The following is a 17,420-nucleotide window of genomic DNA, read 5'->3' on the forward strand; positions in this document are numbered from 1 at the left end:
GCTGGAAGTTAGAAGGGCTGGAATAAGTCAGAGCAGAAGGCGGACTTGATAAAAACAGGAGATGACTGGAAAGTGAATGGGACAGAGGCAAGGAGCCATGCTCAGAGCCCAGGGAGTCAAGTCAATCAGGCCACAAGGAAGGCTCCACACTGGGTGCAAAGCAAGAATTGTGGACAGGTAATAGAGGTGGGAGAGGAGTAGCTGTACAGTTAGTCTTCATATCAGACATGGAACTCTTATCTAAGCAGCGAAGAGAAGATGCAACAGTCATCTGGGGAAAATATCCCAGGATCTTGAACAAGCAGGCCAAATAAACAGGGTGTGGACATTGATCAGGAGACAGGCTCTGAGGCTGGAAGAACCTATCAGGGGCCAGGGTGGAGTCTGTAAGGACCTGCTGACAGTGCCCTGGGCTGAGTACAGTGGGAATTACCACTTTTCCAACATAGGCAAGGGCTGGGTTCACTGGCAACACCATCTTCAGGAAGGACTGGAACTGAGTCAGTCTTCTCCCAAACAGACATAGATGTGTCATCACAGTGAAATATCATTCAAAAATACAGGAGTTGTGTCTTCTCTAATGGACTTGGGAGGCCAGGCAAGACTCCATTTAGAAAGGCCCTTCTTGAATGCCAACTGGAGAGAATATCTTGACTGCCTATGAACATGTCTCTAGGAAGAAACAAGAGATTTTGGGAGGAGTTTTAGGATTGGAGGCCAATATCCTGACATAGAGTTTTTCCCCACCGATAATGTTGCCGTTTCTAAATCCCTTATGTCAAAATCTCCCCTGAGCCTGCACCCACTGGGACATATGCACTATAAAAGTAAAACTGTTGTTGTTGATGGTGGGTGCCAATTCCCACACATAGTGACCCATGTGACAGAGTACAACTGCCCCATAGATTTTCTAGGCTGTAATCTTTATGGAAGCAGATCGTCAGGTCTTTCTCCTGTACAGCCACTGGGTGGGTTCCAACCACCAACCTTTTGGTTATTGGCCAAGCACTTAATTGTTGCACCACCAGGGCTCCAAAGAATAAAATATAAATATTCAAAAAAAAAAAAAAAGTTGAGTTTTTTCCTGATGTCAAAAGGGAAAGAGGCATTGCCCTACAGGGTTTAATTTTAAAATAGGTAAAGAAATGCTCAAGTTTATAATGCATAAACTTTAGTTTATTGCAAGGCAGTCATGGCAGGCACACAGGTAAGATCCTACGACATTCAATGACCAGAGAATCAAAGTTAACAATTACAATGTTTGTCCAATGCTTAGAGTTCAAATTTTATACTCCAGGCTTTTACCTCTAACGAGAGGTCTTGGGATGCAAGCTTAGCCAGCAGCATGTCTCCAGGGGATTTGGAGTCGGTTGCAGAGAGGCAAGACAGTCTCAGGCAGAGCCTCTGGCAACACGGGGTCTTTGGAGAGCTCTAATTGCCTCTAATTGCTCTCAGTGAAAGGGGGGAAGCCTGTGTGTGTGTGTGTGTGTGTGTGTGTGTGTGTGTGTGTGACTTTAGTCCCGCTGGTCTTGTCTGATAAAGGTCTATCAGGTTGGTGCCTGACTCACAAGGCATCAGTGTAACCCACATTCTAAGCCCATAATCAGGGGTGCATATTCAGGGTATCTTAACATACATAAACTAAAGCACACAGTAACTTTCTCTGTCTCTTGCACATGTGCAGGCACCATACAGTACGTAGCCAACCCCACTTCTATATCTGTTCCCTGCAGGGACGGAACAGAATCTCTCCTGCTAGGGCATAAGAGGAGGAACATGCCAGATTGTAAAAGCCAGCCTTGAGGGGTGGACTGAAGGGGAAGCAGGCTTTGCAAGGCACTACATGAGTGCCCTCATGTGGTCCACTAGTTCACCACAGTTTGCTAAGTCATCCTTATGTAAGTCCCTGGCATGTAGCCATTATTGCCCACTGCCACTATAAAACTTCTCCCTCCCCACTGTGGGGTACAAAGATCTGCTCTGGTCCTGCTGCTGCCCAGGACTTGGCCTCATACATAAGTCTCCCTAGTAACTCCTTCACTGCTACACTGTAATTGCCCACCTCTTTCTTCAGTCTCTTGAAGCCCTCCATTTTTGGAGGCAAATTTCACGTTACTGGTCTATGCCTGGACAGATAAATTAACATATTTATGGGGGTTCTTAGAAAGGCCTCATCCCAAGCAAATGAATTGCTGGTATTTATGGGATGAGTTCTAAGAGGAAAGTTAAAATGACTTGGATAGCCTGCAAAATTGAGAAAAATGGAAGAGAAATAAGTGCATTAAAGGCAATTTAATTTCTCTTTCACAGGACCCTCTTCCTCCTTTCTCTGCTGTCCCTGCTCCCTCTGCTCCTCCAAGCCTCTCTTTATCCAGCTCTGCCTCAAATCAACTCCTGGGAAGAGGGAGGTGACGATTTTTTCTAGGAGTAGTTCCCTTCATTTTGGATTTCTCTGCAAAGCGGACATGGGTACAACTTCCTCATCAGGTAGTAAATTACCTACCCTGCTTGAGGACCCAGGTTTGTGTGCTTCCAACCATAGCAGTGAGTCCCCTTCATGTCTTAGCCCAGATTCCACCTCCAAGAGACCCTTATCATACATATACCATGTAGTTAGGAAAGCAGAAGTGATAAAGAGATGTAATCAGGGTATAACTGAGACTTAGATAAAAGGGTGTCCCCTATCTTCATAGAAACAGGAATGGAAAACAGTTGCACTAACCCAAAGCAAACCCATGGCTGTTGAGTCAATTCAGATTCATATCAAACCTGTAGGACAGAGTAGAACTGCCCCACAGGATTTCCAAGCAGCAGCTGGTGGATTCAAACTGGGGACCGTTTTGGTTAACAGCCAAATACTTAACCACTGTGCTCCATAGTTGCACTAGTCACTTGGAAAAAGGCAAACAAAAAAGGTGCTAGGCTGACAAATGCCAATATGAAAAAAGAAACCAAGGTGTCATATAATTATTTTTATATGTCTTTTATATTTTTCTTGTCTCAATGAAAAGCCAACCCTTCCTATCTGATGGCCAGCAAAGCTAATGCCATTGAGGCCTCCCTGAATAAGTGAAACAATAAAAATCCATGTGTCTATTTAGAAAACGTATGTCTTAGCCATCTAGTGCTGCTATAACAGAAATGCTAGAAGTGGGTGGCTTTAACAAAGAGAAATTTATTTTCTCACACCCTAGTAGGCTAGAAGTCCAAATTCAGGGTGACAGCTCCAGGGAAAGGCTTTCTCTCTCTGTTGGCTCTGGAGGAAGGTCCTTCTCATCAATCTTCCCCTGGACTAGGAGCTTCTCCGTACAGGAACCCTGGGTCCAAAGGACACACACTGCTTCCAGCGCAGCTTTCTTGGTGGTATGAGGTCCCCAGTCGCTCTGTTCGCTTCTCTCTTTTATATCTCAAGACACAATCCAATCGTGTAGATTGAGTCCTGCCTCATTAACATAACTGCTGCCTATCCCACCTCACTGACATCATAGAGGTAGGATTTACAACACAGGAAAATCACATCAGGTGACAAAATGGTGGACAATCACACAGGACTGGGAATCATGGCCTAGCCAAGTTGATATTTTGGGGGACACAATTCAATCCATGACACTATATATCTGATAACAGTTTAATATCCAGAATTTATAAAGAACTCCTGCAACCCATAATTTGAACAGACATTTCTCCAAGAAGATCTACAAGTGGCCGATAAGCATATGAAAAGATACTCAACATCATTAACCAGTATAGAAAAGAAAATCAAAACCACAATGAGATACCATTTCATACCCACAAGGATGCCTGTCACTTAAAAAAAAAAGGAAAATAACCAGTGTTGTCGAGAAATTTGAACCTTCATGCATTGCTGGTCAGAATGTAAAATGGTGCAGCTGCTGTGGAAAACAGTTTGGGGGTTCCTCAAAAAGTTAACCATTGAACTACAATGTTGTTGCTGTTGTTAGGTGCCATCGAGTTGGTTCTGACTCGTAGCGACCCTATGTACAAAAGAACGAAACGCTTCCCAGTCCTGCACCATCCTCACAATCGTTCTTATGCTTGAGCCCATGTTGCAGCCACTCTGTCAATCCATCTTGTTGATGGTCTTCTTCTCTTTTGCTGAGCCTCTACTTTATCAAGCACGATGTCCTTCTCTAGTGACTCGTCGTTCCTGATAACAGGTCCAAAATACATGAGATGAAGTCTCGCCATCCTCATTTCTAAGGAGCATTCTGGCTGTAATTCTTCCAAGACAAATTTGTTCATTCTTGTGGTAGTCCATGGTATATTCAGTATTCTTCTCCAACATCACAATTCAAAGGCATCAATTTTTCTTCAGTCTTTTCTTATTCATTGTCCAGCTTCCACATGCATATGAGGCAATTGAAAATACCATAGCTTGGGTCAGATGCACCTTAGTGCTTAAAGTGACATCTTTGTTTTTGAACACTTTAAAGAGGTCTTCTACAGCAGACTGGCTCAGTGCAATACGTCCTTTGATTTCCTGACTGCTGCTTCCATGGGTACTGATTGTGGATTCAAGTAAGATGAAATCCTTGACATCTTCAATATTTTCTCTGTTTATCATGATGTTGTTTATAGGTCCAGTTGTGAGGCTCTTTGTTTTATGTTGAGGTATAATCCATACTGAAGGCTGTCATCTTTGATCTTCATCAGTAAGTGCTTCAAGTCCTCTTTGCTTTCAGCAAGGTTGTGTCATCCGCATATGGCAGGTTATCAATGAGTCTTCCTCCTATCCTGATACTGCATTCTTCTTCATATAGTCAGGCTTCTCAGATTATTTGCTCACATACAGATTGAAAAGTATGGTGAAAGGATAAGGAACTCTGGTGCTGTGGTGGTTAAGTGCTCAGCTGTTAAGTAAAAGGTCAATGGTACAAACCCACCAGCCCCAAGGTAGAATGATGTGGCAGCCTACTTCCATAAATATTACAGCCTTGGAAACCCTATAGGGCAGTTCTACTCTGTCACATGGCCTTGTCACCTGGAACACTTTGGAATAGAAGTAATCTGGTATAATTGGAGCAATATAGAGGAGTCCTGGTGGTACAGTGGTTAAAGCGTTGGGCTGCTAACTGAAAGATCAGTGGTTTGAACCCACCAGCTGCTCTGTGGGAAAAAGATGTGGCAGTCTGCTTCCATAAAGATTTACAGCCTTAGAAACTCTATGGGGCAGTTCGCCTCTATTCTATATGGTCGCTGGGAGTTGGAATCGACTTGACGGCAATGAGTTTGGTACTGGGTTTGGAGCAATATAAATAGATATATGGGTAGTATGGCAGGGTTCCCCACATCTGTCAGTTTGTCGTACTGTGGCGGCATGTTGCTGTGATGCTGAAAGCTATACCACCGGTATTTCAAATAGCAGCAGGGTCACCCACGGTGGACAGGTTTCAGTGGAGCTTCCAGACTAAGACAGACTAGGAAGAAGGACTTGGCAGATAGCAGTGGAACACTGTCTGGTATAGTGCTGGAAGATGAGCCCCTCAGGTTGGAAGGCAGTCAAAATACAACTTGGGAAGAGCTGCCTCCTCAAAGTAGTCTACCTTAATGACGTGGATGGAGTCAAGCTTTTGGGACCTTCATATGCAAAGATGGCAAGATTCAAAATGTGAAGAAACAGCTGCAAACATACATTAGTAATCAGAACATGGAATGTATGAAGTATGAATAGGAAAACTGGAAGTTGTAAAATGAAATGGACCACATGAAGATCAATACCATAGGCATTAGTGAGCTGAAATGCACTAGTAGCGGCCATTTTCAATCAGTCATATTGGCTACTATCCCAGGAACGACAAATTGAAGAGGAATGGTGTTGCATTCATTGTCAAAAGAACATTTCAAGATCTATCCTGAAGTACACGCTGTCGATGATAGGATAAAATGCATATGCCTACAAGGAAGACCAGTTAATATGACTATTATTTAAATTTATGCACCAAACACTAATGCCAAAGATAAAGAAATTGATGATTTTTACCAACTTCTGCAGTCTGAAATTGATCAAACATGCAATCCAGATGCACTGATAATTATGGTGATTGGAATGCAAAAGTTTGAAAATGAAGGATTTGTAGCTGGAAAATACAGAATTGGTGATAGAAACGATGCTGGAGACTATATGATAGAATTTTGCAAGACCAATGACTTCATTGCAAATGCCTTTTTTCAACAACATAAACGGTGACTATACATGTAGATCTCACAGGATGGAACACAGGAATCAAATCAACTAAATCTGTGGAAAGAGACAATGGAGAAACTCAATATCATCAGTCATAGCAAGGCCAGGGCTAACTGCAGAACAGACCATCAATTGCTCACATGCAAGTTCAAGGTGAAGCTGAAGAAAATGAGAGCAAGCCCACAAGAGCAAAAATATGACCTCGAGTATACCCCACCTTGAGTCCATCTCAAGAATATATTTGAAGCATTGAACTCTAATGACTGAAGACCAGATGAGTTGTGGGATAACATCAAAGACATCATATATGAAGAAAGCAAAAGGTCATAAAAAAGACAAGGAAGAAAGAAAAGACCAAAATGGATGTCAGAAGAGACTCTGAAATTGGCTCTTGAACATAGAGTAGCTAAAGTGAATGGAAAGAACTATCACGTAAAAGAGCTGAACAGAAGATTTCAAAGGGTGGCTCGAGAAGACATAGTAAAGTATTATGATGATATGTGCAAAAGACCTGGAGATAGAAAACCAAAAGAGAAAAACACACTCAGCATTTCTCAATGTGAAAGAGCCAAGGAAAAAATTCAAGTCTCGAGTTGCAATTCTGAAAGATTCTACCAGGAAAATATTGAATGATGCAAGAAGCATCGAAGGAAGATGGAAGGAATACCGAGATCACTGTACCAAAAAGAATTGGTCGATGTTCAACCATTTCACGAGGTAGCATATGATCAAGAACCAATGAAGTCAACAAACGGAAGCAGCACTGGAGGTACTCACTGGTCTGTGTCAAGAAATTTGGAAGACAGCTACCTGGTCAACTGACTGGAAGAGATCCATATTTGTGCCCATTCCAAAGAAAGGTGATCCAACAAAATGCAGAAATTATCGAACAACATCGTTAATATCACATACGAGTAAAATTTTACTGAGGATCATTCAAAAGCAGTTGCAGTAGTACATCAACAGGGAACTGTCAAAGTTCAAGCCGGATTCCGAAAAAGATGTGGAACAAGGGATATCACTGCTGATGTCAGATGGATCTTGGCTGAAAGCAGAGAATACCAGAGGGATGTTTACCTGTGTTTTAATGACTATGCATGGGCATTCGACTGTGAGGATCATAACAAATTATCGATAACATTGTGAAGAACGAGAATTCCAGAACACTTCATCGTGCTCACGAAGAACCTGCCCATAAACCAAGAGGCAGTCATTCGAACAGAACAAGGTGATACTGTGTGGTTTAAAATCAGGAAAGGTGTCCATCAGGTCTGTATCCTTTCACCATACTTTTTCAATCTGTATGCTGAAAATAATCCAAGAAACTGAACTATCTGAAGAACAAAGCATCAAGGCTACAGGAAGACTCATTAACAACCTGGCATATGCAGCTGATACAACCTTGCTTGCTGAAAGTGAAGAGGACTTGAAGCACTTACTGATGAAGATCAAAGACTACAGACTTCAAACACCAAAGACACAAGGAAAATATGAGCCCAAGAGACAGAAAGGGCCACATAAACCAGAGACTCCATCAGCCTGAGACCAGAAGAACTAGATGGTGCCTGGCTACCACCAATGACTGCCCTGACAGAGAACACAACAGAGAGTCCCTGATGGAGCTGGAGAAAAGTGGGGTGCAGACCTCAAATTCTAGTAAAAAGACCAGATTTAATGGTCTGACTGAGACTGGAGGGACCCCAGAGGACACGGCCCCCAGACTCTCTGTTAGTCCAAAACTAAAACCATTCCTGAAGCCAACTCTTCAAAGATTAGGCTGGACTGTAAGGCATAAAATGATACTGGTGAGGAGCATGCTTCTTAGTTCAAGTAGACACATGAGACTAAGTGGGCAGCTCCTGTCCAGAGGCGAGATGAGAAGGCAGAGGGGGACAGGAGCTGGTTGAATAATAAAAAAAAAAAATGGACATGGGAAATACAGGGTGGAGAGGAGGAATGCGTTGTCACATCACAGGGAGAGCAAATAGGGTCACATAACAATGTGTGTAAGTTTTTGTATGAGAAACTGATGTGAATTGTAAACTTTCACTTAAAGCACACACAAAAAAAATAAAAGCAAAAAATAAAGACTACAGCCTTCAGTATGGATTGTACCTGAACACAAAGAAAACAATCCTCACAACTGGACCTATAAGGAACATCATGACAAATGGAGAAAATATTGAGGTTGTCAAGGATTTCATTTTGCTTGGATCCACTTAATCCCAATGGAAGCAGCAGTCAAGAAACTAAGGATGTAAGACCTCTTTAAAGTGCTCAAAAACGAAGATGTCACTTTAAAGACTAAGGTGCGCCTGACCCAAGCCATGGTATTTTCAGTCTCCTCATATGGGTGTGAAAGCTGGACAATGAATAAGGAAGACCAAAGAAGAACTGATGTCTAACTAGACAAGGAAACACACACAGATATTCACATTAGAAGGATTAAATACACACACACACACACACACACACACACACACACGGCAATCCCTGCAAACAAGCTACCAGTATCTCTCCCTGTGAACTTATGTTTGGCAGACCTATGAGTTTGGGTCTGAGACCATGTCCTGTGCTCAATCCCCTAACTAAATTCTCTCATAATCATGTTCAATACTTAAAAGGACTTCTATCTTCTCTAGAAACTCTAGGACATAAGTTCGTAAGTATATGGAATGGCCCACAGGAAGAAGTCTGCCACCCCTAGTTAACAAAAGATTCTGTCTGCACAGAAGTGTTCCAGAGGAAAGACTGCCCTAGCACTGGGAGGAACCCTTTCAAGTGATGCTAAAAATCCATGTAGCTATCAAAGTGAAGGAAACACACAGTTCGGTTCATCCTTCCCATGTGAATGAAGCCAGTACTTCAGGAGGACTAGACTATGGTTCCCACAAAGGATTTGAAATTTAAATTTTCTAGAATAATTGATATTGGTACTGCACTCAACTGAAAAAGGTATTCTGGTGAACTTATTACTATTCTCCACAGACTGCCTTCCTGCCCTAGTCATAAAAACCCATTGCTGTCAAGTCGATTCCAACTCATAGCGACCCTATAGGTCACAGTAGAACTCCCCCTTGGGTTTCCAAGGAGCGCCTGATGGATTCGAACTACTGACCTTTTGGTTAGCACCTGTAGCACTTAACCACTACGCCACCAGGGTTTCGCCCTATTCATAGTAGTAGTAATTTCAATTACTTCAAGAATCACATTTTAGTTTACACTAAAAGTCAAAATTAAGAAAAAGTCAGAAATGACACTAACTTTAGTAATGTTAACTTTATTTTTATATTTAAATGCTATTATTTTGAGGACCAAACAACAAACTGACTAATGGCTACAAAATTCGATATTCTGCTTGTGGTGATAAAAAAAAAATTTTTTTTTTTTTTTTGGTGATACAGCTGCCTTCAGTTTAGTGATTTTGTAAAAGAGACAATTATATTCATGTATTCTGTGGTAAAATATTATTTGCCTTTTAGCTTTTTAAAAAAAGCAACAAAAAATTGAAATTCCTTTTAAACATATTGTAAAGGCCTTGAGAAACAAAATATGAACCTCCAAAAATGCACTCAATAATTGAAATAACTGCTACCATGAATACAGCAGGAAGGTGGTCTGTGGAGAATAGTAATAAGTTCACTAAAAAAAAAAAAAAAAAATTTTTTTTCCCACTAGAATACCTTTTTAAGTTAAGAACCAATATTAGTTACTCTAGAAAACTTAAATTTCTACTCCTTTGTGGGAACCACTGTCTAGTCCTCCTGAAGTACTGGCTTCATTCAGTGGGAATTAAAATTAAAAAATATTTAACATAAAAAAATGACATTTTACTAGAAAAGAAAACATGTTATTTGTTACGCTACCTTTTCTTTCTGTACTTCCAGTAATGGTTCCCACAATTACTTATTTCTGATCAATTCCATTTTGTACTTCTAGTATAGACATAGTCAGAACTCATACATCCAACAACTCAATCATTGGCAGAGTAAAAGCAAGACCATCGTCACTACTAATTTTGTGATAACTAAGTAAAAACAACTAATACACATCCAGATATCCGAGTCCTAAGTTTGACACACACAAAAAAAGTTTTGTTAATTGGCTTGATTGGAGGCTCCTTAACTACACTACAATCAATAGAAAGGTAGAGTAACCCATCTAGCAAATTCTCTGACCTTTATGATTGTATGGATTTGATTCAAAAAATCTACCAAGAGCTGTAAAGCTGGTAATGTCAGTTTACACCCAAGCTGTCAGATTCCTTATTCACACAGACAAGCAAGTGAAAAACTCTTGTATCTGAAGTAATTTTATTAGGCTTCACCTTACAAAGCCTTCCAGGCCAACAAACACTTTCGTTTAAAAGACTGTTGTTGTTGTTAGGTGCTAGCAAGTCGGTTCTGACTCAAAGTGACCCTATGTACAAGAGATCAAAACACTGCTGGGTCCTGCGCCATCCCCACAATTGTTGCTATGTTTGAGCCCACTGTTGCAGTCACTGTGTCAATGCATCTCATTGAGGGTCTTCCTCTTTTTCGCTGACTCTCTATTAGTCTTTAAAAGACTAAAACCAAAAACCAAATCCATTGCCGCTGAGTTGATTCCAACTCATAGTGACCCTATAGGACAGAGTAAAACTGCCCCACAGGGTTTCCAAGAAGCAGCCGGTGGATTCGAATTGCTGACATTTTGGTTAGTAGCCGAGCTCTTAACCACTGTGCCACGAGTGCTGCTAAAAAGACTAAAGACATCCTTAAAAGCTAGAGAGTAAGTCTTATGAAAAACTGATGTGTTTGAATTATGGTGTTGGTGAAGAATATTGAATACACCATGGTCTGCCAGAAGAATTAACAAATCTGTCTTGGAAGAAGTACAGTCAGAATGCTCCTTAGAAGTGAGGATGGCAAGACTTCATCTCAAGTACTTTGAATGTTACCAGGTGGGACTAGTTCCTGGAGAAGGACACCATGTCGGTAAAGCAGAGGCTCAGAGAAAGAGAAGACCCTCAAAGAGATGAATTGACAGACTGGTTGCAACGATGGGCAATTATTGTGAGGATGGTGCAGGACCGGGTGGTGTTTCCTTCTGTTGTACATAGCGTCACTGAGGCGGAACCAACTCAATGGCACCTAACAAGTCTTAGGACAACTGCCCTTCTGTGGGTTTGTCATGTTTTGGTGGTTTGCATGTCGCTGTGATGCTGGAAGCTATGCCACTGGTATTTCAAGTATCAGCAGGGGTACCCATGGCGGACAGATTTCAGTGAAGCTTCCAGACTAGGACAGATGTAAAAATTAGCCAGTGAAACCTTACAGATCACCACAGAACACTGTCTGCCTTATCTTGCTTGGACATGTCACGAGGAGGAATCCATCGCTGGAGGAAGACATGAAGTTTGGAGAGGTTAAGAGAAAATTCAGGACCCTTAGTATTAACACACACAAGGGACACAGCAATAGGACAGCTTATGTATGAGAAAACAAGTTATTTAATATTGAATCTCCCTTAAGAAATTAACTACTTTATTAAAACTATGTCCAATCTGCTGCAAAAAGCCTCTTTGAAGTGTTTAAAAGCAAAGATGTCACTTTGAGAACTAAGCCTATCCAAGCAAAGATGTCACTTTGAGAACTAAGCCTATCCAAGCGACGGTATTTGCAACCACCTCATATGGATGCAAAAGCTGGACAGTGAATACGGAAGACCAAAGAAGAATTGATGTCTTGGAATTAAGGCATTGCAGAAGAATTTTGTGAATATACCGTGGACTGCCAATAGCGATTTCTTAGAAGCAATGATGCACTTTTAACATGTTATCAGGGGAGACCAGCCCCTGGAAAACCCTCTGCTCGGTAGACAATCGGTGAACAAAGAAAACCTTCAATGACATATTAACAGAGTGACTGCAACAATATGCAAAATACCAAGTTACGCATTACCAGGGCCCTGCTGATGATGACGTTTCTCTGGCGGTGTACGTGAGTCCCTTGACCCGCCTCCATTCACACCCTCGCGGCCCTGAAACTCTTACACACGGCCACTTCCCTCACGTGGCCACCGCACTCTCCTTCTTCAGCTTCCCTTCTCCAACCTCAGAAATCCGAAAGTTACCTGGAACACTTGGACCTTGCCAACAGCAGGACGTGGGAGTCCAGACAAAGCAGGACCAGCGGGCTCTGCGCGCCGCGCTCATCTGCATACGCCCCGCCCTGGTTATGACGTCCCCAGCAGGCCCTACCTCGTTGGGGTCCCCGGACCTACCAAGGCCCACCAGAGAGCTGCGCGCCGCGATGTGTCCGCGGCCTGTAGGGGAGGCTAGAGAAGGGGGATCCCGTGGCCCCCGCCGCCCACCTGTGGAAGGACCCACCGAGGGCGTGCTAGGTCAGGGCTCTGTTTGGTGTCCCGTTCATTTCAGCCAAAGCTTTCAGCCTGAACTCATTAAGTAATCGAAAACTCAGGAGAGGCCTTTTCCCCGCTTGACAAACTGTTAAACCGCCTTAATATGAAATCGGTAATGTTCATTCGTGGCGTCCTCCTGAGTAGAAGTGACACAACCGCTTCAGAATACGTAGGAATATGTAGCCTAACTAGTAACGCCTGAATGAAAACTCAGATTTCTAACCTTGAAGACAGCAAGGGTAAAGCGCGAACCAGTTAGTCAGGGGCAGCCACACGCGTTTCCACGCCCCTCCCGGCCTCTGTGGGAAGGATCAGGGCCCCTCAGCCTTCTCGCCTCGGTACTCCTCCAGCACCACACAGGGTGGCCCCAAAACATACTCTTCAGTCCTTTTTCACATACACTGAGTTCCCATAATTTTGTGACCAAACAAGATAACCTTGCACCAGTGCCCGGGTGAATCCTGGTTCCTGGTCCCTTTTGTATTCTGATCACCTCTTAGATGATGTTGAGAATTCGTCCATTCAACAATTGTTAATTGAGTTTCTACCACATGTCAGAGGAGCCCTGGTGGTCCAGTGTTAACGGCTCGGCTGCTAATAGAAATGTTAGTTTGGACCCAGCAGCAGCTCCTTAGACGAAAAGACCTTTTGATCTGCTTCTGCAAAGATCTGCAGCCTAGGAAACTGTGGGGGCAGTTCTACTCCATCATACAGAGTGGCTATGAGTCGGAATCTACTTCACAGCAATGAATTTGGTTCCGTTTAATGAGATGGAATCTATTCCACCGCATACAACAACGCCAGACATTGTTCTGCATCTGATGTTTCTGTAAAATAATCACATTCTCCGGAAGTGAGAAGGGGCTGAATGAGGCTGGACTGATGGGTGATGGTGTGTGTGAGTTAGTGGATCATCCTGTCTCAGGGGCTGTTTTTGAAGCTCTCACCAAGGGGCTCAACATAATGGCCCTAATGAAATTACTGTTCCCTCTTAGGCTGGGTTTTCTCGAGAAGCAACACCAGTAAAGTGTATAAGTATACATAGAGAAAGATTATATTAAGGAAACGGCTCACATGGTTGTAGAGCCTGGAATGTCCCAAATCCAGGAGTCAGGCTGAAGCCCACAGGGGCTGGCAAACCCAAGATCAGCAGGCAAGACGGCAGGTAAGCTGCTAGCTCAAGTCACAACAACTGGAGGTCAGATGAACAGGAGCCAGCAGCTGGATCCAGTGCCAGCAGAAGCCCAAGAGCCTTGCCAGAAAGTCCACCTACATTGGATGCCACACTCCCCCAGGGAAACTCCCTTCCAACTGATTGGCTACTCGCAGCAGATTCCAACATGGAGGTGATCACATTATATTAAATCCCATCATGGAGGTGAGCACATCATACAACTGCCAAACTACATCATAGCTGTCAAACCACTGAGCATCATGGCCCAGCCAAGTTGACACACAACCTTAACGATCACACTGTTGAAGCTGAAAGATGAATGTTTCCATCTCTGTGATCTCTTTGTAAGTAGTACATAGTATTAACTTTGCGTGGGCTCAGAGCTACAGCCTGGGAACGTGCTAGGAAACATTTTTTTTTTTTTTGGAAGGACATCTGGTAGCTAGTTATCAAGTCAATAAATCAGCAAATATATTACAAGCCTACTGTTGTAGCCAACTGTGAATGAACCAGTCAACAAGTTAGAATCCTTGACCTCAGGGAGCGTATATTCTAGTAAGTAAGATTAGACAGGCAAATACATAGTGTGATGGTTAAGGCTGTGTGTCAACTTAGCTGGGCCGTGAATCTCAATAGTTTACCAGTTATGTAATGTTGTAATCACCTCTATGATGAGATCTGATATGAGCAGTGTCTTAGTCATCTAGTGCTGCTATACCAGAAATACCACAAGTGGATGGCTTTAACAAAGAGAAATTTATTCTCTCATAGCCTAGGAGACTAGAAGTCCAAATTCTGGGTGCCAGCTCCAGAGGATGGATTTCTCTCTCAGCTCTGGGGAAAGGTCCTGGTCATCAATCATCCCTGGTCAAGGAACTTGTCAGCTCAGGGACCTCGGGTCCAAAAGATGAGCCATTCTCCTGGCTGTTTCTTGGTGGTATGAGTTCCCCACTTCTCTCTGCTTGCTTCTCTCTTTTATATTTCAAAAGAGATCAATTTAAAACACAACCTAATTTTATAAATTGAGCCCTGACTCATTAACATAACTGCCGCTAATCCCACCTCATTAACATTATAGGAGTAGGATAACACATAGGAAAACCACATCAGATGTCAAAATGGTGTACAATCACACAATACTGGCAATCAGGGACTAGCCAAGTTGAAACACATTTCTGGAGGACACAATTCAATCCACGACAAGCAGCCAATTAGTTGAAAAAGAGCTTCCTTGAGGGTGTGGCCTGCATCCAATATATACGGACTTCCTGGCAAAGCTTGCTGGCTTTTGCTCTGCTCTGGATCCTACATTCTGCTCCTGAACATCTGACCTCCGGTACTTGGGACTTGAGCCAACAGCCTGCCATCTTACTTGCCAATCTTGGGTTCATTAACCCCTGCAGTTACGTGAGTTAGGAGAAGCCTACAGCCTGATGTCTGACCCAAGAACTTGGGACTTTCCAGCCTCTACAACCGAATGAGCCATTTTCTTGATATAAATCTCTATATTTTTTATATCTATCTATATATGACAGTAAAAAAATATTGCTGCTAGGGTTCAAGTTCATACATGCATGGATTTGTTCCAAACAAACCGTTTTTAAACATGCCTCTGCAATCAGTAGATGGCTGCAGACAAGTTCTCTCAGTAATATGCTTGTCTTAGTCTGGTTAGGGTGCCTTCAAAGAGAAGAATACTTTTTGTGTCAGGGAAAAAAAGGATTTTGAGTCAGGGCTAATATCAAATTTTTAACCAACCTCAAGTGGACATCTTCCCAAATCATTGAAACTTTGCAACAAGTTTATGAGAATGCTGTCTCACATAAAACACCCGTTTTTAGATGGATCCCATGTTTTAAGGAAGGCAGGAAAAACCTGAAAGATGAGCCAAGAGAGAGAAGGCAGCTCAGATGGTTATGGCGACTGTTTTTTGGGATTCCAGAGGGGTAATCTTGATAAATTTTCACGAAGGACACAGGACAATCACGGGGGCTTATTATGAATAAGTTTTAAGAAAATTGAAAACTGAGTTGGTGGGAAAAGGCCAGTAAAATTGCAGCATGGAAGTGTTTTCCATCGTGACAGTGCATCTGCTCATTCTTCAAGGGTAGCAAGGGCCATCCTACAAGAATTTCAGTGGGAAACTTTACCCCATCCACCTTACAGCCCTGATCTTGCCCCTTCAGACTTCCTAAAATTCAAAGAACATTTAAAAGGAACACAATTTGAGTCCCTAGAGGATGCCAAAACTGCCATTTTGATGTGGTGTAAATCAAAGAAAGTAGAATTCTTTGGGGAAAGGGTTAGAGAGATGGAAACATCGCCTTCAGAAGTGTATAGACCTAGCGGAGGATATGTTGGGAAACAACAGCTTCACATTTCGATATTTTTTGCTTAATAAAGGTTTCTATAATTCTGTAGCAATACGTTTTGCTTCTCTAGAGAATCTAGTCTAAAATATAGTATGTTAGGTCAGTGCTCCTCAAACTTTAATGTGCACAGAAGCAATCGGGGATCACGCTAAACTGCAGATTCTGATTCAGTAGATCTTGCCAAGTGGGGTACTGGATATTCTGCACTCCTAACAAGCTCCCAGGTGATGCTGGTCAAGGATGAGATTTTGAGTAGCAAGGTGTTAACCAAAAAAAAAAACAAAAAACCGTTGCCATTGAGTCGATTCCAACTCATAGTGACCCACAGGTCAGAGTAGAACTCCCCATAGAGTTTCCAAGGAGCGTCTGATGGGTCTGAACTGCCGATCTCTTGGTTAGCAGCCCTAGCACTTAACCACTACGCCACCAGGGCTTCTAGTAAGGTGTTAGATGGTGCTAAGTACTATGGAGGAAAAAAAAAAAAGGAAAAATGTATAGGTAGGGTGCATGTTGAGAAGGAAGGCTGCTGAGTCTTTGGAGGGGGCTTAACAGTATGCACCCCGTTTCTTGAAAATTTTCAAGTCTATCCTAGTTCAGCCAATCAACGCAAGAAGCCTTTCCAAAGGTACCAAACAGAATCTCCAACAATACTGGAATACAGCATAAGCCATGAAACCAGCTTTTTATTGGGCCAGAAGTAGCAAGTGTAAATATTTAGGGGGCAAAGGGAATGGTTTACAGTTTTCCTTATAGTTTTGAATTCCATCAAGTAAAACAGAGCAGTAAGGAACCCTGTTTGCAAAACAGTTAAACACTCACAGTTGGAACCTAGAGGATCCAGGAGAGAGAGACCTGTCCATCAGCTCCCTTAAAGATTACCCAAAATCTACCCTTATGGGGAAACTCTACCCTGTCACATGGGGTCGATATGAGTAGAAATCCACTCCACAGCACCGAACAGCGATGCTTCTTGTTAAGTTACACACAGTACTGTTGTTGCTAGGTGCCCTTGTGTAGGTTCTACCTCATAGCCAACCGATGTACAACAAGGTCAAACACTACCCAGTGCTGCACCTTTCTCACGGTCCTCAAAGCAAAGAGAGACTGAAATTCCTGTCTGTTACCACAATAACATCAAGAATGGCAAATTTGCTGCCAATCTATGTAAAAAAAAAAAAAAAAAAAAAAAAACCTATGTACACGATATGAAAAAACACTGCCTTCATTGAAATAAACACTACCAGAAAAACTTAAAAACTTCAAAAGA

The sequence above is a fragment of the Loxodonta africana genome, chromosome 10, assembly GCF_030014295.1.
Source record: "Loxodonta africana isolate mLoxAfr1 chromosome 10, mLoxAfr1.hap2, whole genome shotgun sequence".
NCBI classification, from domain to species: Eukaryota; Metazoa; Chordata; class Mammalia; order Proboscidea; family Elephantidae; genus Loxodonta; species Loxodonta africana.